This window comes from Macrotis lagotis, chromosome 3, assembly GCF_037893015.1.
Source record: "Macrotis lagotis isolate mMagLag1 chromosome 3, bilby.v1.9.chrom.fasta, whole genome shotgun sequence".
NCBI classification, from domain to species: domain Eukaryota; kingdom Metazoa; phylum Chordata; class Mammalia; order Peramelemorphia; family Peramelidae; genus Macrotis; species Macrotis lagotis.
This window is the reverse complement of record NC_133660.1, coordinates 250,190,710-250,211,743: the sequence shown is the minus strand read 5'-3', so window position 1 is coordinate 250,211,743 and position 21,034 is coordinate 250,190,710.

Below are 21,034 nucleotides of genomic sequence, written 5' to 3'. Positions count from 1 at the left end.
GGGTACAGGATTTAGACATAAAGGTTGACATCACAGAAAAATTAATAGATCAAAAATGTGATTTTTGACTATATTAAATTTAAAAGTTTTTGTACTAATAAAATCAATGCTACCAAAATTAGAAGGAAAGCAGAAATCTGGGAAACAATCCTCACTACCAGGAGGTCTGATAAAGGTCTCATTTCTAAAATACATACAAAACTACATCAGCTTTATATGCCTTCAAGTCCCCAATTGATAAATGGTCAAAGGATATGAAGAGACAGTTCAAATGGAGAAATTAAAGTTATATATAATCATAGGAAAAAATACTCCAAATCATTATTGATTAGAGAAATTCAAATAAAAACAACTCATACCTATCGGATTGACTAAGAGGAGGAAAAAGGGAAAATGATCAATGATGTAGAGGTTGTGGGAGGATTGGGACATTAATGCATTGATGGTGGAGTTGTGAATGGATCCAACCTTTCTGGAGAGCAATATGGAACTATGCCCAAAGAGCAATAAATCTGTTCATACCCTTTTACCCATCAATTCCAATTCTAGGTCTATATCCAGAATAAATCATAAAAATACAAAAAAGTCTCATATATTCCAAAATATTCATAGCAGATCTTTTTCTAATGGCAAAGAATTGGAAATTGAGGGGATGCCCATCATTTGGGGAATGGAACAAATTATGGTTCATGAGCACTATGAAATATTATTCTTCTATAAGAAACCATAAATGATTGGTCTTTCAAGAAGCATGGAATGACTGATGGGATCTGATACTGAGTGAACAGAGCAGAACACAGAGAACAACGTACACATGAACAACAATATTGTGAGAGGATCAACTTGATGGAAGTCACTCCTCTCAGCAGTTCAGAGACCTAGCACAACTCTATTAGTCCAGCTATGGACAATGCTATCCCCACCCAGAGGGGAAAAAAAAAAAACAAAAGAAAACAAAAATCCTTCAGAATTTTATGAATACCACATTCACCTTTTAAAATGTATATCTTATGTATTTCTTTCCCTCAATTCTAATTCCTCCTATAGAAAATGACTAATCTGTAAACATGCTTAACACAAATGTGTGTGTACAATATTTACCTGACTGCTCATTACTGGGGGGAGAGGGGTGGGAAGGGAAGGTTGAAGGCAATTTTGTAACTTAGAAATGTACATATACATATGGATGAATGTTGAAAAAAAATAAAATCTCTAGAATGCATCCCTTCGCTCTATTCATAAGGACACCACTCTTATTCAGATCATTATTACCTCTCTTCTTGCTTCATATTTCATTTCCATCATTACCTCTCTTCAAAAGCTTTTAAGGTTTAATCCCAGATCTCAATTAATCTTTACATAATAATAAAAATATCCAATAACAACATTGTGAGATGATAAACTCTGATGGAAGCAGCTCCTCTCAACATTTCAGAGAGCTAGGACAACCACATTAGACTGGCTATGGACAATGCTATCTCCAAAAACAAAACAAAATACAAACACACACACACACACACACACACACACACATACACGGACAAACAAAAGAAAACCCAACCCTTCTGAATCTGATGAACACTTTATAAAAATTATCTCTTATGTATCTCTTTCCTTTAATCCTAATTCCTCATACTGAAAATAATTTAACATGTTTATAAAAATATGTATGTTCAATGCTATTCTGATTATTTACCACTGAGGGGAGGGGCATGGGCTGTGAGTGTGGAAGGAAATTTTGTGGATATGGATGAAAAAATATGGATATTAAAAATAATAAAAATATCCACTCAAGAGACTGAATGTCATTGCCTTATTCAGGAATCTGCAGTGGCTCCCTATTACCTCTAGAATCAAATAAAGTTTTTGAGCTTGACATTTAAATCTCCTCACATTCTTTCTATAGTCATTCTTTCTAGTCTTACATATGCACTTCTCTTCCTATTCTTCCTATTTTTCACTTTTTATTTAAAATTTATGTTAAAATTATTTCATTTTTATGGACATGATAAAATGGTTGCTCTTAATGTGCATTTCGCATTCTAGCTCATCTGCATACTTTTATGACTAAACTACACTATGCAATCAAATCTGTCCATTAATATTATCCATTGGTCACCTTCATGGATTGTGAATTAAAGTGGGGGAGAAGGCAGTGCAAGGGAGAATGATTAAAAGTCAGTGACAATAATCTATATGAGAGGTGACAAAGTGAGCTGGAATTGGGATCATGATGATGTGAGTGGAAAAATATGAAGAGATCTTGTGTATGAAGAATCATCAATACTTGCTACTTGAAGGAGGAAGCTAAAGGAACGGGAAAGGCTGAGGATGGCTAAAACTGCAGTCCTCAGTGACTGTAAGGATGATGGAGTCTTCAGTAGAAATAAGGAGGGTAAGAAAAAGGGTTTTGAGGGAAAGACAATGAATTCTATTCTAGATATATTGAGTTTGAGATGTCTGTTGGACATCCACTGGACATGTCTAATAGGCATTTTGTAATGATGATTCAGATCTCAGGCAAGAGACAATGTACGTAATTAGATTTGTGAGATATGTGTAAAGATGATCATTTAATCCTTAATATCTGATAAGGCTAATAAGTTAGAAGAAGAGAAGGAAATTCAGGAGAGAGTCCTGAGATACATCCACATATATAGGACAGAACAAGATTGATAATGTTAGAAAGGAGAGAGAGAGAAAGAAAAGCATTTCAGAGGAAAATAAAGAAAGAATATCAAAAATTTAGGAGATTATGTTCAGAAAGAAGGGACAGGTAGGGAGCAGATTGAAATTCTGTAGAGAGGTCAAAAGGGATGAGTCCTAAACAGGATATAAAACATGGTCATTAATTAATGTATGAAGCATTGACAAATGTAGAGTCAAATTTCTGTTGAGCATGAAATTGTAAACCAGAGTCCTGAGACCTCATAAGTGAGCAAAAAGAGACGGAAATGGTGAGTAGAGATGGCTTCCCTCCCCTCCCTAGGAGTCTGGTGCTAAATGAAAAGATAGAGGTTGACAATTTGAGGAAAGATCTACTTAAATAAAGGGATTTACATATATATATATATTTAAATATATTTATGTATAAGCATATGTCTACATAGATGTACATATGTGTGAATAGATATAAGTATGTATGGGGACATACGTGAATATATATATATATATATATACATATATATACACACACACATATATTTGGGATACTTGGTGTGTTGTAAGTAATAGAGGAGAAAATTCTTTAAAGAGATGGAAAATGAAAATTATAGTATGATTAAAGAAGGAAAATACTGAAGAATGAAGGTTTGGTGAGAAAAGTCACCTCTTCAATGATTACAACAAAGAAAAACATAATAAGAGATGTTATCTCTGTCCTTAGAATGGAAGCTACTTGAGGGAAGGAACTGTATTTTGCTTTTTTTTTTATCCTCACTGTTAAATATGGTATCTGTCACACTGTAGAATTTAACATTTGTTGACTGATTGATATCAAGATGTTTAGAGATGCAAGAATGAGGGAAAAATTGTAAAACTCAAAATAAATAAAATCTTTCTTTAAGAAAAAGCTGTTTAGAGATGTAGAAAAAGTAGAGAGGGAGCCTATTTCTCAGTAAAGAAAAGAATTTTATTTCTCAGTAAAATATGGGATAAAGTCCTCTGCTTGGTTTGTGTGTGTGTGGGGGGGAAGACGTAGTTATCAGAAGTTAATGGAGAGCAGACAAGGTATGGGACAAGTGCCATGGGAAATTGCTGTGAATAGATCCCTGGTTTTTCTTCTCTCTTTTGCAGTAACCAAAATACTGAAAGTAGAAAGTTCAAAATCAGAGCTTGGCTTTAGTCTATGTGTCTCACATGTTCTTTAAAAACTCTAAACTTAGTAACTATCATTAGAAGCAAACATTCAAATATAAAAAACAGTAATTAAGGTTGTATAACAATCATAGCCAAGACTATAAACTTTATTTATAGTTTGTTTTTATAAATTTTATATTGCTTTGAATAAGAGAGTGACACACCCTCTGGATTTCTATTTCTTCTGCTTAGATCTCCTTTGCTGATTTTTCCACATTTCACTGATATTATTATTTTAAAGAGGTGTGATATGTAGGGTGGCAAAATGAGTCTTTCTATCCTTTGCATTACTTCCAGAAGTCCTTGAATCTATCTTTCTAATTTAATATTTCATTTCTTAAATTACTGTAATGTCCCATTCAATTCATGCGTCATGATTTCTTAGTCATTTTCTCACTTTAAAACACTGAGTTGCCTCTAGTTTTATCTTTTAAATAGTGTTAGGGATAAGTTTGGCACAATACTGTACTAAACTTTTGAGGGTTTTTGTGGGGGGCAGCTGTAACCTGTAAGTTCTCAATTCCTCCAATGTCTTATGAGAGGCTTTGACTGCTCTTTGGTCTGTGCTCTGGTCTTTGGATGGACATAACCACTTCCCTTTGCCTTGGACCTGTGAGGAAGATCAGTGCTCTGCTGTAGGCAATAAGATCAGTTATACCTCTGCTCCTTATTCTGAGACTGGGGCCTCTAATTACAACCTGAATCTGAGTGTGGGCAAAGCAAGAGACCTGCCCAGAGATATCAAAGGGACCTCTGCAAGTTGCCCTGACCCCGTTACCATCTGTGGGCCAAACACTCTGGAAGCAGCTTCAGTGTAGCTCCCCAGGCCAGCTCCTGGGTGCCTCTGTCTCTCTGGTATGGTAGAGTTTTTTTTTTTTTTTTTTGCTGAGTTCCCACTCGTCCTTGGTAAATCCTGGAAAGAGAGGTCTAGAAACCACCACCGCTGCCACAAACCAGGCACCCCCAGGGACCCAAGTGCCCCAAGGGCTGTTCCTCGATGTCTGGATCCAGTTTACTCCAATGCTGCCAGGCCTCAATGCAGGTCCCTTTTAAACCTAGTGAAACAGAACCTTCCCACAGATCTTCCAAGTTGTCTTGGGATGGAAAATTTTTTCACTTAGTCTTTTTTGTGGATTCTTTCACTCTTTCACTTTCGTTAGAGTCATTATTTAAAGGTATTTGGAGTGGTTTGGGAGAGAGTCCCTGGGAGTCCCTGCCTTCCCTCCACACACTAGGCAAGTTACTTAATCAATTCTCTCAGACTATAAATTATAGAGAATTTTCTATTCTGCACAGGCAAGGGAAACATCTCAGTAGACTCTCTAGACCAATGAAATCACTGGCTCAGTTTTAAAAATGAGGATTATAGGATCATAGATCCAGGCCTAGAAGGGGTCTCTGAGGCATTATATTATCTTGTGTTAACTAGTAATAAACCAGGTCTGCTGGAACACTATACAAAGAAGATAAAACAAAACAAAACAAAACAAAAACAATTGAATCTTTGTTAATGATAAGCCTATGGTTTATCTTTCAGGTCAACCCTTTCACTTTACAAGGGATAAAATGAAGGCACAGGAAGATGTGTGCCCTAGTAGTAAAGATGCTGGGTCAACAAGTCAGAACAATTTTGTAAACCTTATTCTAGAATGTCAAAAGCCATGGCACCCGTAGCCAGTACTCAATTGCTATTTCACCTAATAGTAACTCTAGAGAAGTCAGTATGTCTCCGTGAAGGAAAAAGACACATTCAGAATGTGTCATGGGTTCAATGTCAACTTTGCAACCTACCATCCTAGAGACCCAGGGCAGGGTTGGGTCCCTGGGTTGAACAAAATGAGATTTCTTCTTGCTCTAAATCTAGTTCTAGTGACTGAAAAAGGCTAGTCCCCCCCCCTTCTATTTGTGAGTGTGTGTGTGTGTGTGTAGTCTGTCAACAGTTATATTGATCATTTAATGAGATCATTTAGCAAACTTTTGAGATAAAAAATCTCAAACTATGGAATTTCATAGACTATATATACATATAATCATAGAGTTGATTAGAGTCAAAAGGTACCATTAGCAATCATCCAATCCAACACTGTCAATTTATAGAGGAGGGAAAGCTGAGATCAAGGAAAATGAAGTGTCAATCTGATGTGAGAGTGGATTATTATCAATGACTATTATTACAGTCGTTTTGTGGTTTTTTTAAGGCACTGTGCATAAATACTTTAATTTATTCATTTTAACAAGAGTTGCTCTGGGTTATGGGTAGACTCATTCCTTATAAGTGAGAAATGGTTGGTTCTAAGCCCTATTTCCAGTGCTCCTTTGAAAAAACGTTTAACTACTCATTGCTCAGAAAATTCTTTACAATATAAGGCACAGACAGTCTCATCCCAGAAATCCTGCACACCAAAGAAAGCAAAGGTTGAAGTCAAATGACAACAGAACATTTTTTTGATAAAATGAGAAATATTGGAAGTACAATCTCCCCCATTTTATAAATGTGAAAACCAAGTCCATAGTAAATACAAGACCTCCGATTTTTCTTTTCCAACTCGATTAATATGGAAATATGTTTAACATAATTATAAATGTTTAACCTGTATTAGATTACTCTCTGTCAAGGAGAGGGGAGAGAAGGAAGAGAGGGAGGAAAATGTGGAATTCAAAACCTTACAAAAAAGACTGTTGAAAACTATCTTTACAAGTAGTTGTAAAAATGAATAACTGTATTAAAAGAAAAAAAGATTGCATTTATAATAAATCATAAGATCATCACATATTAATCCTGGAAGCAGCCATAGAATGTATCTAATCCACCCCCTGATTTAGTTAAGTCCCTAAACTAAGATCATGCAGGAGATTACTGATGAATTGAGGTTGAGGTCTTGGGACTCCTGATTCAATGCCACTGGTACAGTTATAGTAGTGGCATTCATTCCTTACCTTATAATGAAAGCTTTATTATTCTCTTTTTTTTACTAGTAAGAAAACTGAGAATTAATGACTGGAAAGGAGTGGAGAAAACTACCACAGGCACAAAGTGACAAACCGAACCACTCTTTTCATTAAATCAAGTTGCCTCTCAGACACAAAAATTGATTCTTCATCACTGAAGGAAATAGCAACAACTGTCCATCCATTACCACAACCCCCCAAGGAGCACTAACTTGTGAAGGAATCTATATCTATCACATAATTAGGGACAGGGACCAGATCTGTGATTTCATGAATATATGGGACTGCATGTATAAAGAAAATCCTTGACCAATTCCAGTCTGTATCTTTTATGGAACTTAGACAGTTTTATGGGCAGTGAGAGGTGAAATCATTGAATGAATGAGGGTCAGAAGTAGGATTTGAATTCCAGTCTTCTTTGTTTAAAGGCTCATCAACTCTTCTAATAGATCATATTGCCGCTAATCCAGCAGTATAAAAAATTGAGTCCCTAATATGTTCTGAGAATGGGACTAGGTGTGAAGCACAAAATGAGTTCTTTCTCTTTTATTTCATTTAGACTAAGCTTGGAGAACATGATTGGGATAAGAAACAGGACTAATTCAGCTACAAGACTCCGTTTCACAATAGATACTTGACTACAGTCAAGGGCGCAGGTCCTTTACCAGACTCGATGAGTGATTAATCTCAATGAGCCACTCTCTTTCATGCATCTTGTGCTTCGTATTGCGAGGGCAGCTGCCCAGAGATTTTTCATAATCAATCAGTAGATTGAAGCAAATGGATTTTGATAGAGATGACCCCTCTCCCCCCCCCACCTCCAACTCTTCCTATGTTAACAGTATACTCTGACCAATTGAGTCAATGGCTACAAATGGTAGGATTTGTTTGGGCTGTCTATCCTTGCCTTAGAAAGGGATACTACTGAATACCAGCTTTGCTATGCCTAGGAGTTTGTGATTACCCTGGGGATTAATAAAAATTGATCCTGAATTATTTTTCTTGAACAGAAAATGAGTTAATAGAAGGAAGGAAGTGCAAAAAAAATGAGGATCTTTTTGCTTATTTATAAAAGGGGGTTGCTCCTATGGGAAAGGCTGGAACAAATAGATTTTGGCAAATACAAAGTTGAACTATGTTTGGATGTAGAAATGAACACTCAAAACCCTTAGCTAATCAGGATCCAGTAAGATTCTTTGGCTTCATCACCCCACTCATATTCTCTGATCCTGCATGATTTCAAGTTTTTGGAGATGTGAATGGAGAGGGGAAGCTATGACTGGAGTTGTGGAACAGGATGCAGAGTCAAGGAAGACATCATGAAATATAAGTAACCAGTGTCTACTTTGACTCTTTGGAATGGGATGGGGGAATAGGGAAGTTCCAGAGGACAGAGCTGTCTTCTATAAAGACTCACATTGTCTTGCTTTAAATATAAATATATAAATGCTTGTTGATGAATTTTCTTCATTTTACAGAGAGGATACAACCTTTCCTCAGTAGTACATCTCTCGGAAAAAAAAAATACCTCCAGCTTCCTTTATTAAAATTACTCGCCTATTTTGCACAATGCAGGGATCAGGACTTCTCCAAAAACAAAATTGAATAACTTATTAAGAGCACTAGTTTATCGATATTGAAGGGATCTCAAAAGTCCAAATACCTATATTTAAAATGGGGAAAATGAGAATTGTACCATGGAACTGCTTTGAGAAAAGCATGTATATATCTGTTTACATAGTCATGTGCAGGTATGCATGCATATATGTGCATACATGTCTAGATGGATACTGTATAGATATATGTGTATAACTATAATTGATAATTTGGTGGCACAATAAAACTTGGGATTTAGAATCAGGAAAATCTGGGCAAGTCTCTTAAGTTCTCTGTACCAGTTTCCTCATCTGTAAAATGGAAATAATAATAGCACCTATCTCAAAATAATGCTGTAAAGATCAACTGAGTAAAAAAAAATATATATATATATAGTGTTTTGAAAATATTAAAATTGTATATGCAAATTATACAAGTATAAGTATACAAACTTTTAGGATACACTGAAGATATATATATATATGTATATATGTAAATATATATAGTAATTAATACAGACATAAATGTATATATTGGGATAGATCTATAAATGCATATGTTTATGTACATATTTACCAATATGGAAATCATATATACATGTAATGACACATAAAATGTATGTATATAATAGCCAGACTTTATTTTGAGCTTTACGGTTAGTAAACTATTTCACAAATATTACTACACTGATACTCACAATGATCCTGAGATAGGTTCTATTATCAGTGCTGAATTACAGATGAGGAGCCCAAGACAGAATCAGGTTAGATGATTTGAGAAGGGTCATAAAGTTTGTAAAAATTTGACATAGGATTTGAATTCAGGTATTTCTGATTCCAGGTCTGGCACTCTAATCATCCTGTAAGCACTATTTCTGTTAATCTGTGTGTTTTTGTGTGTTTGTGTGTTTGTGTGTGTGTGTGTGTGTGTGTGTGTGTATGACTGATTGTGCCTATAATAACCTCTCTCTCTCTCTCTCTCTCTACACACACACACACACACACACACACACACACACACAAACACATACCGACAGAGATAATAGATTTGTCATATTGAGCATTTCAACCCCCCGAGAGTTTCTGGGAATTGTGGTCCTTCAGACTTTGCATGTAATTGTACTGAGTCTGATGATGATATTTATAGTGTTTTAAAATTTCTGAAGTCTTTAAAATATTATCTCATTATATTTTCACAACAACCCTGTGAGTTAGGTTCTATTAGAAATTTAATTTTACAGATGCAGATAGATTAATTCTGACCCAGGACCTTCATGTTTTGGAGGCAAAATTTGAACTCATATCTTCCTGAATCCAAATCTAGCATTCCAGAGTTTGAGAGGATAAAAATGTTCAAAGTAGTAAATCAAATGCTTGCTTGGAGATTATGAAATAGCAAAATGAAGTCTAAGTAGATGTATGAGTTTAATCTTATAAGAGTAAGATGCATTATTGAGGAAAACTCAGATAGGTTCTAATTTGACCTTGGGGAGAATTAAACATAGGAGTGGGAGAAAGGAAGGAGCAGATGCAAGGAGCTAAACTTCTCTGTTTATCTTCTCAGACACTGGAAGGCTATTAAGAAATGAGCAGAAGAATTGGCTGTCATGAAGATTTCAGTCGCTGGGTTTGAAAATACTGATGAGCTAGAAAATAACTGAAGTTCACTGGGAAAAGTCCAATTCTAGCTCTCAAGTATCCTTTATAGATTAAGAAAGGTGAATGGGAAAATATAGGATCTGAAGATATTTTCTTATTGGCTGGGGTGACATGTTTGGCAGCATAGCATTTTATTGAGGGACGAGTTGGCTAAACTTGCTCAGAGAACCAATGGAAGAATTTTCAGTTAGTTCTTTGCTGTCATAGTACTCTGAGATTTGGTTAGACCAAAATCTAGTTAATGAGGAGCTGGCTGGGCTTGTCTGTATTGCCTAGAGGACTAATCTGAGGATCTTTGGAATTCCTTGGATTAAGGAAATTGCTTGTATCCAAAATAGCTTTTATACACTAAATGTATTTTTAAGGGTGATTATGAGTTAAAGGAACTGGTCACTATTCCATCAGTCGGAAAGTAGTCAAAGTTCATATTTTCCCTGAAATCACAAGATGGGAAGGAAAACAATGAGTAGAAATTGTTGCTATTTTATATAGATTGTTCTTGTAAATTATAAGGTATCAAGGCATGCAATCCAGGCATGGGGGTTATAAATATAAAGTTCATTTGTTTCTCCTAGGTTTGCCTAGAATTATACATATTCTCCCCAGCAGATAATGTATGAAATGGTGGGAGAGTGTGACCCAAGTTTATATATATAGTGGCATACTGCCCCAGTACTTGCTTTATATTGATAGTATGATTTTGTGTTATTGTTTTATTTTTCATTGTTAAGACCATCATTATTCTAACTGCTTAATTTTCTGTGTATGAGAATTATTATACCAATGGAGGTCTCGAAACGAAAGTGATGAGCAATAGCAGTCTAACCCTTCTCCAACAGGGTTATCTCTAGCACTTTGACTGAGAGACAATGGTTTGGAACCAAGCCTACTCTGGGCACCCATAGCTACTGTTTGAGGCACCCTGAGTAAGTGGGTCAAAGTAGTAGATTTAATAAAACCATTTTTACTGAGGGAGACACTTTACCATTAGTCAGATTTGACAGGCTCATTTGGGTATTCTCTGGTTGGCTTAATTGGGGTTGAGTAGAAATTTGGTTATTATTCATATAGGGACATAATTAAAATAATATGAACATATGAGGTCAACAAATAATGCCATTTTAGCACTAGAGCAACCCCAGAGGCCACTTAAGTTTGCATATGATGGAATTGAAGTCAATAGTCATTTTTCCTTTAAAATTATTTTTTTCTCTTAAAGTCCCTGCTATCCAGATATGCATCAAGCTGTACAATCTTGAATTTCATATTCGAGGCTTTAATCTTCCATTACTTCCCAAGTCCAATTATTTTCCAAGATTTGTTACTTGTGCTATCACATTTTCTATCTATATAAAGTAGCTCCCCTCTGTTCTCACTATAACCAGACAACTTCAGACATTCTTTTCTGACCTACGTTATTATAAAAGACAGTCCTAAACTAGTTTTATTCTCTCTGGTTTTTCCCTTCTACAGCAGAATCTCTAAGGACAGTGCCTTGCATCCCTCAGGTACTTAAATAATTGCCTTTTGAATCTGAATACCAATCCACTCCCATTAGATAAAATCTGTCTTCCCACCCAAGAAGAGTGGGAATATACATTTGATTTCTTTCACAAAGAAAATTGGAGGTGAGGAAAGAAAGAGAGAAGTTAGCACACTCTAACAAGTATAACTATGGTTTCTTAAGCACCCCATTACTGTCCCATGCTCCCACAGCAGATCAGAGAAAAAAAAGAATGAGGTTCTTAGCCAGACTCCCAATCTGATGACTTCTCTGTGACATGAGTGAATCCCTGTTTTCACATATTACTGGGTAACTTGGGAAAGAAAGCCATGAAACACATGCAAGAACTGTTTCCTGAAATAGAGCTGAATGAGTCCAGCCAATCTTGAATGATTAGAGGGATTTCTGTAAACAACCCAAGATGGGTCACCCTTCACCCCTGAAAAAAACTCAAGTAAATCTCTCATTAATGGGAGGAAGAGAAAAGAGCAATGTTGCCTTGGGGACAAATTAAACTTCTATATGCAATGCAGTTTTTTTCTCCAGGCAAGGAAGAATAAGGACTCAGAAACCCAGAGGGCAAAGGTTAAAACATTGGTTTGCTATACTTCTGTGTGAGTTCCAAAGGATGCTTTGGCCTGGGGCCCATTTTGCTGTCATTAGGTCACTTTTAGGGAAAGTGAAGAAAACAACATAGGAACTTTCTATGTCTTCTTCAAATACTACAAGGTTTTCCTCAGGATGCCTTGGGGTCTTTCCCCATTCAACTCTGAGCCATTATTCATCATCATTATTACATTCAAGGTATCTCTATCTCTTGACCTACTGATCTGTTGGGACAATTTACTGCCCATTATTATCTATATTTTTTACTTTTGTATTTCCAGCTTTATACGTTCCAAGACCACTGCTAAGATCCATAAAATTTCATTAATGAAACTTGTCCACACCCTGTCTCCCCAATCCCAACAATGAACCAAGCTTGTCAGACACAAAACAAAGATTCCATATCTTTAAATTGCTTTGTATAATGCATTCTTATGTTTCTACCTTTTAAATTCTCATTCTTCAAATCTTATTCATTTTTAATAGCCTTGCAGAGAAAAGAAGATAAACATTCAGTGCTTCCCATGAACTGCTCTAAGCACTTTCCAATTATCTCACTTGATCCTGATAACAACTCTGGAGGTAGGTACTATGGATAGCCAGCCTCAGACATTAGATAGCTACTTGCTGTGAGACCCTGGGCAAGTCACTTAATCTTGGCTACCTCCCATCCAGGGCTATCCCCAGTCATTCTGATTCATATCCAGATGGCCCTGGTGGAGTAAGTGAGGCTGGTGACTTAGCACAGCCCCCTTCCCTTCAATCCAATTCATGTGCTTGTCATAGCATCACCTCCTTTTGAAAATGAAGAGTAAACTACAATAGCTATTATAATTTCCATTACAGTGATATGTTCAGAGTTTCTGAGCTAAAAAAGTGTCAGAGACCAGTCCGGCCTTCTTGACTCAGGTCTAACTTTCTACCTACCATTGCACCTAGTACAATGGCACCAATTATATTCTCCTCCTTTAGAATAGGGGGAAAAATGCAGAAGATAAAGCATTGAACCTGGAGTCAGGAAAACTGAGATCAAATCCAAATTCAGATACTAGCTTTGTGACAGTGGGAAAATCACTGAATCACTGCCTACCTCAATTTTCTCAACTGTGAAATTAGGATAATTCCTCTTTCCCAGGGCTGTTGTGATAATCAAATGATATGATATTTCTTGGGGGCCCTAACATAGGAATCCCTGAAGTCAGGTCACTTAGAAAACCACATTCTCAATGATTTGGTTTTGTTGTATTTTTATTTGTTTTGTTCAGTATTCCCCAATTACTTTTTAATCTGGTTTGACTTTCCTCCAGAGTGTTGCTGCTAGTGTGTTTGATAGCCCTGGTTTAATGTATAGTGAACAGTACTCTATATTTGAAAGAAAATGTTGATTCAACTTTTATGTTTTCTGTGACTTATTAACACCATGACCTTGGATCAGTCACTTTTTTTTTGAATTTCAGCTTCCTCATCATTGAAAGGAAGGAGTATAGATTTATGGGCATGACAAGCTCTAAATTAAAAGAGAGATATGAAGCATTTTACAAACTCTGAAATGCTACAAATGTCAGTTATGATGAATCTTGTTGATTCTTATGATCTATGGTTTGAGTTAGCTGTATAGATCTTAAGGGATATTTGTCCACTAGAAAACAATGCATCATAGATTTACTATAATCCTCAGAAACCATCAAGTCCAACCCAGTGTTCAAGGCTAATCCCTTGATCTTATACATTTACAAACTTTGTCTGAGTAGTTCAGACTCTCCAAGTTTAATTTAACTAATAATCTTACTGTAGTTCTGAAATACAGAATCATAGAACAATAAATTTGGGAGGCACCTCAGAAAACATTTGGACCAATACCTTAATTTCTTTTTTTTATTTTTATTTTTTTAGATTTTTGCAAGGCAAACGGGGTTAAGTGGCTTGCCCAAGGCCACACAGCTAGGTAATTATTAAGTGTCTGAGACCAGATTTGAACCCAGGTACTCCTGACTCCAGGGCCAGTGCTTTATCTACTACGCCACCTAGCCGCCCCTAATACCTTAATTTCTTAAAGGAACAGAGGACAATGGAAGGAAAATGACTTGTCAAATTATTGTCCTGCATTCTCACTCCAAAATCAGTTCTCTTTTTACTAGAGCATAATGTCCATGTCTCTATAGCACTCATAGATGTGACTAAAAACTATATTTTTCAATTAATAAAGTGATTGGAAAATATTGTAAATCAATAGGCAGCAGCTTTTTTTTTTTATTTTATATTTTTTTCCCAGGCAACTAGGAAACTATCCTACATATCTCACTGATTTTCCCTCCCCCCAATATTGTCATTGCCTGTGCTTCTCTCTATGAGCCACCAGGGTGAATTTTTCCCTTGCCTTTTTAAATGGAACAAGGGTCCAGATATTTACTTTGACATAATAGACCACAATCTGGTTTTATTTTATCTGTTAAAAAATTCCTGTGAGCAAGATTTGATGTAAATGGTTCAGAACACTTTCATTTCACATCCAAGGCAAAGGGAGAATGAAAAATGACACTAGCTAAGCAAGCAGTATCTGCTTATCCTTGTATTCATCAGGCATAATGAAATATGGAACTATGGGAGCTAGAGACTGGGTGATGGCTAATATTGTAGGTCCTGACTCTGCTACTAAATTAATTACTTCTTTAGAGAGCTTGGAATTGAGCCTTGGCTTCATGGCCACTGAAGGAGATGTGCCAGTTCTGACTGTGGAATGGACAGCTTATAAGAAGAGTAGTTTTATTCCTTTTCACAGCAAAGAATTTTCTAATTTATAAGAAAATCAAAATACCCTCTGAAATAATAGTTGGTGGTGGAAGACAAGCTGTTTTCCCCATTCTTTCCATGTGTCACAGATTTTGAATTATTATTCAATCATGTCTGACTCTTTATGACACCATTTGGGATTTTCTTGGCAAAGATACTTGAGTGTATTGCTGTTTCCTCCCTCAGATCATTTTACAAATGAGGAAACAGGAAAAAAAAAAAGACTGAATGACTAAACTGGAGTCATAGAGGTTGTAGTGTCTAAGACCAGATTTGAACTCAGGTCTCCCTGACTTAAGGTTTGGCACTTTTTTCCCTTGTGCCAAGAACTTAAGTAGTGGGGGGGACAAAGAAGATACTGTAAAATAGGTAGGATTGAAGGATTCTGTGGAGTTTATCTAATTTGTTCCTTGTCCAAGAACCATACAGATTGCAAGTGAAAGAGCTTCTATTTGAACCCTGGTCTTCTGATTTTCTGTCCTGAAATTTTTCTGAGACCTTTGAAAGCATCTAATTTTAGCCTCTTTCTTTCATAGTTTCTGATTCATTAAATGAGTATTTAACCCAATTCAGGCTTCAAGTAGAATTTTATTATTACCTCTCAATTTATTATTGTTATTAACAGCTCATATTTCTATACAATTTTATGCACACAAACTAGTTTGTTCACAATAGTCCTGTGGGGTAGATATCCTAAAATGGCAAGATCCTTGAATTTGACTTTTATAAGGTAGTTCTAAAATTTGCATGATTTTCAGTTAAAAGATATTCCCATCACTAGATAGATCACCTTTGGCAGCTCAATTCACTTTTCTGGTGCCATGGCTTTTCTCTCATAAAGTGGGGAGGAGGTTTGGAATAAACACCTCCAATCTCTTCCAACTCTATCTGAAGAAATACCCATTTTTCATTTTGAGAAACTGAAATTCAGAAAGAATTATCTTAACAAAGAATTAATATAGAATCAGTATTCAAACCCACATCTCCAATGTTCTTTTAACTCATCACAAAATTTGGAGACCAGTTGGGTTTTTCCTCTTTTAAGGAAAGTGTTAATTTTGGACATTGGTCAGGTTTTGATTCCATGGAAAGAATTCTACTTCTGCAGTTGGAATGTCTGAGTTTAAAATTCTGCTCTGGTAACTTCAAATCTCTGTGCCCTTATAAGTAATTCACTTAACTTCCAAGGTTCTCTATTTCCCTATCTTTAAAACGCGAAGGTAAGACTGCATGACTTCAACAGTCCCTACCAATTCTAGGTCAATGATTCAGTCTATCTGCAGCACTCTCATCTATCTCCTCATATGACTCAGTGGGGGGTCAGCTGAACAATGTGCAGTGAAGTTATGCTTCCTGAGCACTTGGTCCTATAAGCAGGTCCATGAGTGGGAAGAAGGAAGGATAAATCTGTGGTTTAAGGCATCAGCAGGAACCACAGTCAAAGTCATGAGGTACCTCGGGTCAGCCTGGCCCAAGGAAATGACTAAACAAACTATATTATAGGAATATAATACAATATTATTATACTATTAGCAATGATAAGTGTCAGAAATTTAGAGAAACATGGGAATACTTGCATGGCTTAATATACAGTGAATAGAATCAACCCATCAACAGACAGCAGTGACTACAATGATATGAAAAGAAAAGCCACTGAAGTAAAGCTGACTGGAAGATGATGATAATATATAATCTTGGCCTAGGAGAAGGAAATGAGAAAATCCACCTTTCTCCATTACATGGAGGGGGGAACTATAGGTATATATTAATGTCTATAGTATCAGTCTTGGCAGTTGCTTCATATACTTTGTTTTATTTATTTTCCTTGACCCCAAAGGTGGGAACACTAAATGGGTTAGAGAAAAAGAGGTGGTACATAAAGAAGTTACATAATATTAAAATATATATATATATATATATATAAAATCAAATATTAATTCTATAGTGATGAATCACATACCTCCAGCTTTAATGATAATAAAAAACTGTTTAGACCTCACATTCTTATTTATTTATTTATTTTCATCCATATGCACATGTATATTTTTAAGCTACAAAATGTCCTTCCACCCTCCCTTCCCAACCCTCCCCTCAGTGGCAAACAGTCAAGTTAGCATTGTATATACATATTACAGATTAGTTATTTACTGAGGAATTAAGATTAAGGGAAAGAGATACATAAGCGATAATTTTTATAAAAATGTTCATCAGATTCTGAAGGGATTTTTTTCCCTTGGTGTGTGTATATTTTATTTTGTTTTGATTTTCTTCCTCTGGATGGGGATAACATAGTCCTCTGAACTGCTGAGAGGAACTGCTTCCATCAGGGTTGTTATTTCACAAGGCTGTTGTTAATGTGTACATTGTTCTCTTGGTTCTGCACCCTTCTCTCAGCATCAGATCCTATAAATCCTTCCATACTTCTCTAGAATCCGACCATTTATGGTTTCTTATAGAACAGTAGTATTCCATAGTATTCATGTACCATAACATATTTAACCATTGCCCATTGATGGGATTCCCCTCAGTTTCCACTTCTTTGCCACTACAGAAAGAGCTGCCATGAATATTTTAGAACATGTAGGACTTTTCCCTTTTTTATGACTTCTTCTGGATGTAGGCCTCAGATTTGAATTGCTGAGTCAAAAGGAACGAACAGTTTTATTGCTCTTTGACCATAATTCCTTATTGCTCTCCAGAAAGGTCGCATCTGTTCACAACTCCACCAGCAATGTATAAATGCCCCAATCCTACAACATCCTCTCCATCATTGATCATTTTCCCTTTCTCTCATCATGGTTGGTCTGATAGATGTGAGTGATACCTCATTTTTGTTTTAATAGACTCACATTCTTGACAGGAATATCTCACATACCTTTTAAAATTCTGTAAGGTGTGTAATGAGGGAGGGAGACACAACAGCTACTTTTAGAAAAGGCAAAATTTCACTTAGATATTTTCTGTTTTTCTGGAGCCTCATACAGCAGAAAGGTTAATGGACTAGTAGCCAGGAAACTACAACTCTAGTCTCTAGTCATCCATGATTTAGCTGTGATTTGGGCCAAGACACACTTTTTTGAAGTCAGTTTCCTCTTTTGTAATATGGTTTGGCTAGACTAGATTTTAGCCAAGGTTCCTTTTTGTTCCACTATTGATTGGGAATAGGAGAATCATTTTAAGAATAGGATAGTACTTTCGAAAAAGCTAGCAAAGTCTGATTATTCTTTGAGGTGAGCAGTCCATGTTATAAGAATTTATGCAAAGTATTGGAAAAAACTTAATTATCAGTAGAATAGGGATCTGTCTAGAGATTAGGGTTCTTAACATGGGGTCTATGAACTTTTAAAAAATCTTTTGATTCCTATATTTCAATATAATTTCTTGCATTTGTAATTATAAATATTTTAATTTATGTATTTTTAGAAACATAATTCTGAGAAGAAGCCAAGAGGCTTTAGTGTGCCAAAAGGATCCATGAATACAAAAACAAAATAAAAGGTAAAAAAAAATCCTAGCTACACTTACTGATTGTACTAGTCAGCATTCATCATTACTGACTAAGGGGTTTGATGGTGCCCTTCCTTGCAAACATAGATGGACTTACATCATAATGCAATGGGTGTGCTTGATTTTCTTTAAATCTAAAAGACTCATTAGCATTGATCTAGAGAAGGATGATATTTCATAGACTATCACTTTTACAGATGAAGAATCTAATGAGTTGAGAGGTTGACCGACTTAACCAATCACACAAGTAGCAAAAAATACAAAACAACCCCCCCAAAACTGGATTAGAAGCCACTTCCTCTGACTCCAGAACTGACTCCAGTTCTTTCCAATTATATAACATCTTATCATTCACAAAGCTCTTTAACATACCTTCTCTCCCTTGAGCCATAAGATAACTGTTCAATTGGCAGGACAATAATGATTGATTATTTTTACAAATGAGTAAATTGAGGCTCACAGAGGTAAACTGAGAGAGTCTATACTGATAATTATCAGCAGAAGAGAGACTTTTTTACCATTATCTTCTGGATCCAAATCTCTTTCATTAGTATACCATGTTGCCTCTAATACATACATACATACACACATGCATATAAAAACACATATACATATATCTGTAGTCATGTATGTGAGGTATCTATCTATACATAAATAAAATATACATATATATATATATATATATACATATAGAGATTGAGATTGAGAGGTAGAGATAGATCTGTCTGTACATTTATATCTCTATATATGTGTGTATATTTATATTTTCAGTCATGAGAAAGAGTTGAACTTTTCAGAAAATATGCAGTGCATTTATGGCTTGAGACAGCAGATTATAGTCTCAGAAAATGCATAGAACAAGCCAACATTTAAGTGAATTGTGAAAATGTGAAAGTGACTCACTGAAATTGTTAAACTTAGGAAATTTATTGTCCATTTAAATTCAACAGGATCCAACTGTCAATACATATTAAATAGGATTGGCAAGGGTAGACCCTGGGGACCTTCTATGGTTTTTCCAATTCTATTAAAGGGTTGAAAAAGTTGTCACATGTCATGTAGTACTGGGAATCTAAATAAGACCCAAGAGTTATGGGCATGGTCTTAGCCTTTGGTGACAAGGTGGTAGGAAGATGTAGACTGCCTGACATTTTAGCTTTAACGGAGTTCTGAATGTCACTCAGTTAAATGACTTGGCAGTCAAATAGAATTTTAGAACCTCATGTGCTCTCTCAGAAAGAAAATGTATTTTTAATGAATATCTATTTAATCATAAAAGCAAAGAATAAAAACGGATCTGTAAGGTACTTTGGAAATCTTTTGCTTATCATTTTAAAGGAGACCCATTGAAATGAAAGGATTTGGCTCACTAATAACAAATCTGAGACTAAAGTGTAGATTTGACTCCTAGATCAAAGGTATTTACAGTTACATCTCATTTTGATAATATATACTTACCTAATGGAAGATCATTAAAATAAATAATGATATATTCATGGAATAGAATATGTGTTCTCACAATGAACAAAATGGATACAGAGAAGCAAGGAAAGACATACATAGACTGACACAATGTAAAGCAGAGAACAGAAATCAATATACACAATGATTATAACAACGTAAGTATAAAGAAAAACTACCAATAAAATGATTAAAATGAAATGTTACACAGATAAAAATTATATTAAAATGAAATGTTACACAGATAAAAATTATAAAAAATTCTTTGCAGATGCCAAGGATCCATGACTATGAGATATTTCATATAATGTGAGAAATTTTTTTACAATGTGTATATTGATTCAGCTGAATGCTTTCCTTTCCTTACTTTTCTTTTTCTGACCACCCCACCACAATAAAATCTGAAGGCAAGGATTATTCTCTGACTTTCTTTGAACAGGGAAAGGCCCAAGTTAAATGTTTAATAGACTTAAACATACACACTCACACACACATACAAATGGAAACACAGAAATACATACATGCATGGTACATCTTTGTGTTTGTGTGTTTATTCATGCATTTGGGTACACATACATATTTTTATTATGTATGTGTGAACTCTACATGTATATGTGTAGACATGTGTAATATATATAATATACACACACACACATACATCCCCCTCTAATCTTTCTGACTGTGCAGGAAGAAGATGGCTATGGGCAAAATGTAGGTGAGATGGAAACTGAGATTCCAAGAGGTAAAGGTAAACCTGCAGTGGAAAGTGAATAAAGATATAAGGACAGCTAGAATAATCCTTCTCCCCCGCCTTCTCTTACCTTTTAAAAAAGCATTTATTTATTTTCATCCCTATGCACATGCATATTTTTACATCACAAAATTTCCTTCCACCCTCCCTTACTGTCTCCCTCCCCTCAGTGGCAACAGGTTAGCATGTTTACATATTCACCATTCTCAGTATGAGGGATTAGGATTAAGAGAAAGAGAAAACTTTTATGAATTGTTCATCAGATTCGGAAGGGTTGGTTTTTCTTTTGTTGCTTCATTTTGTTTTGTTTTGTTTTTCTTCATCTGGATGGGGATAACATTGTCCATAGTTGGT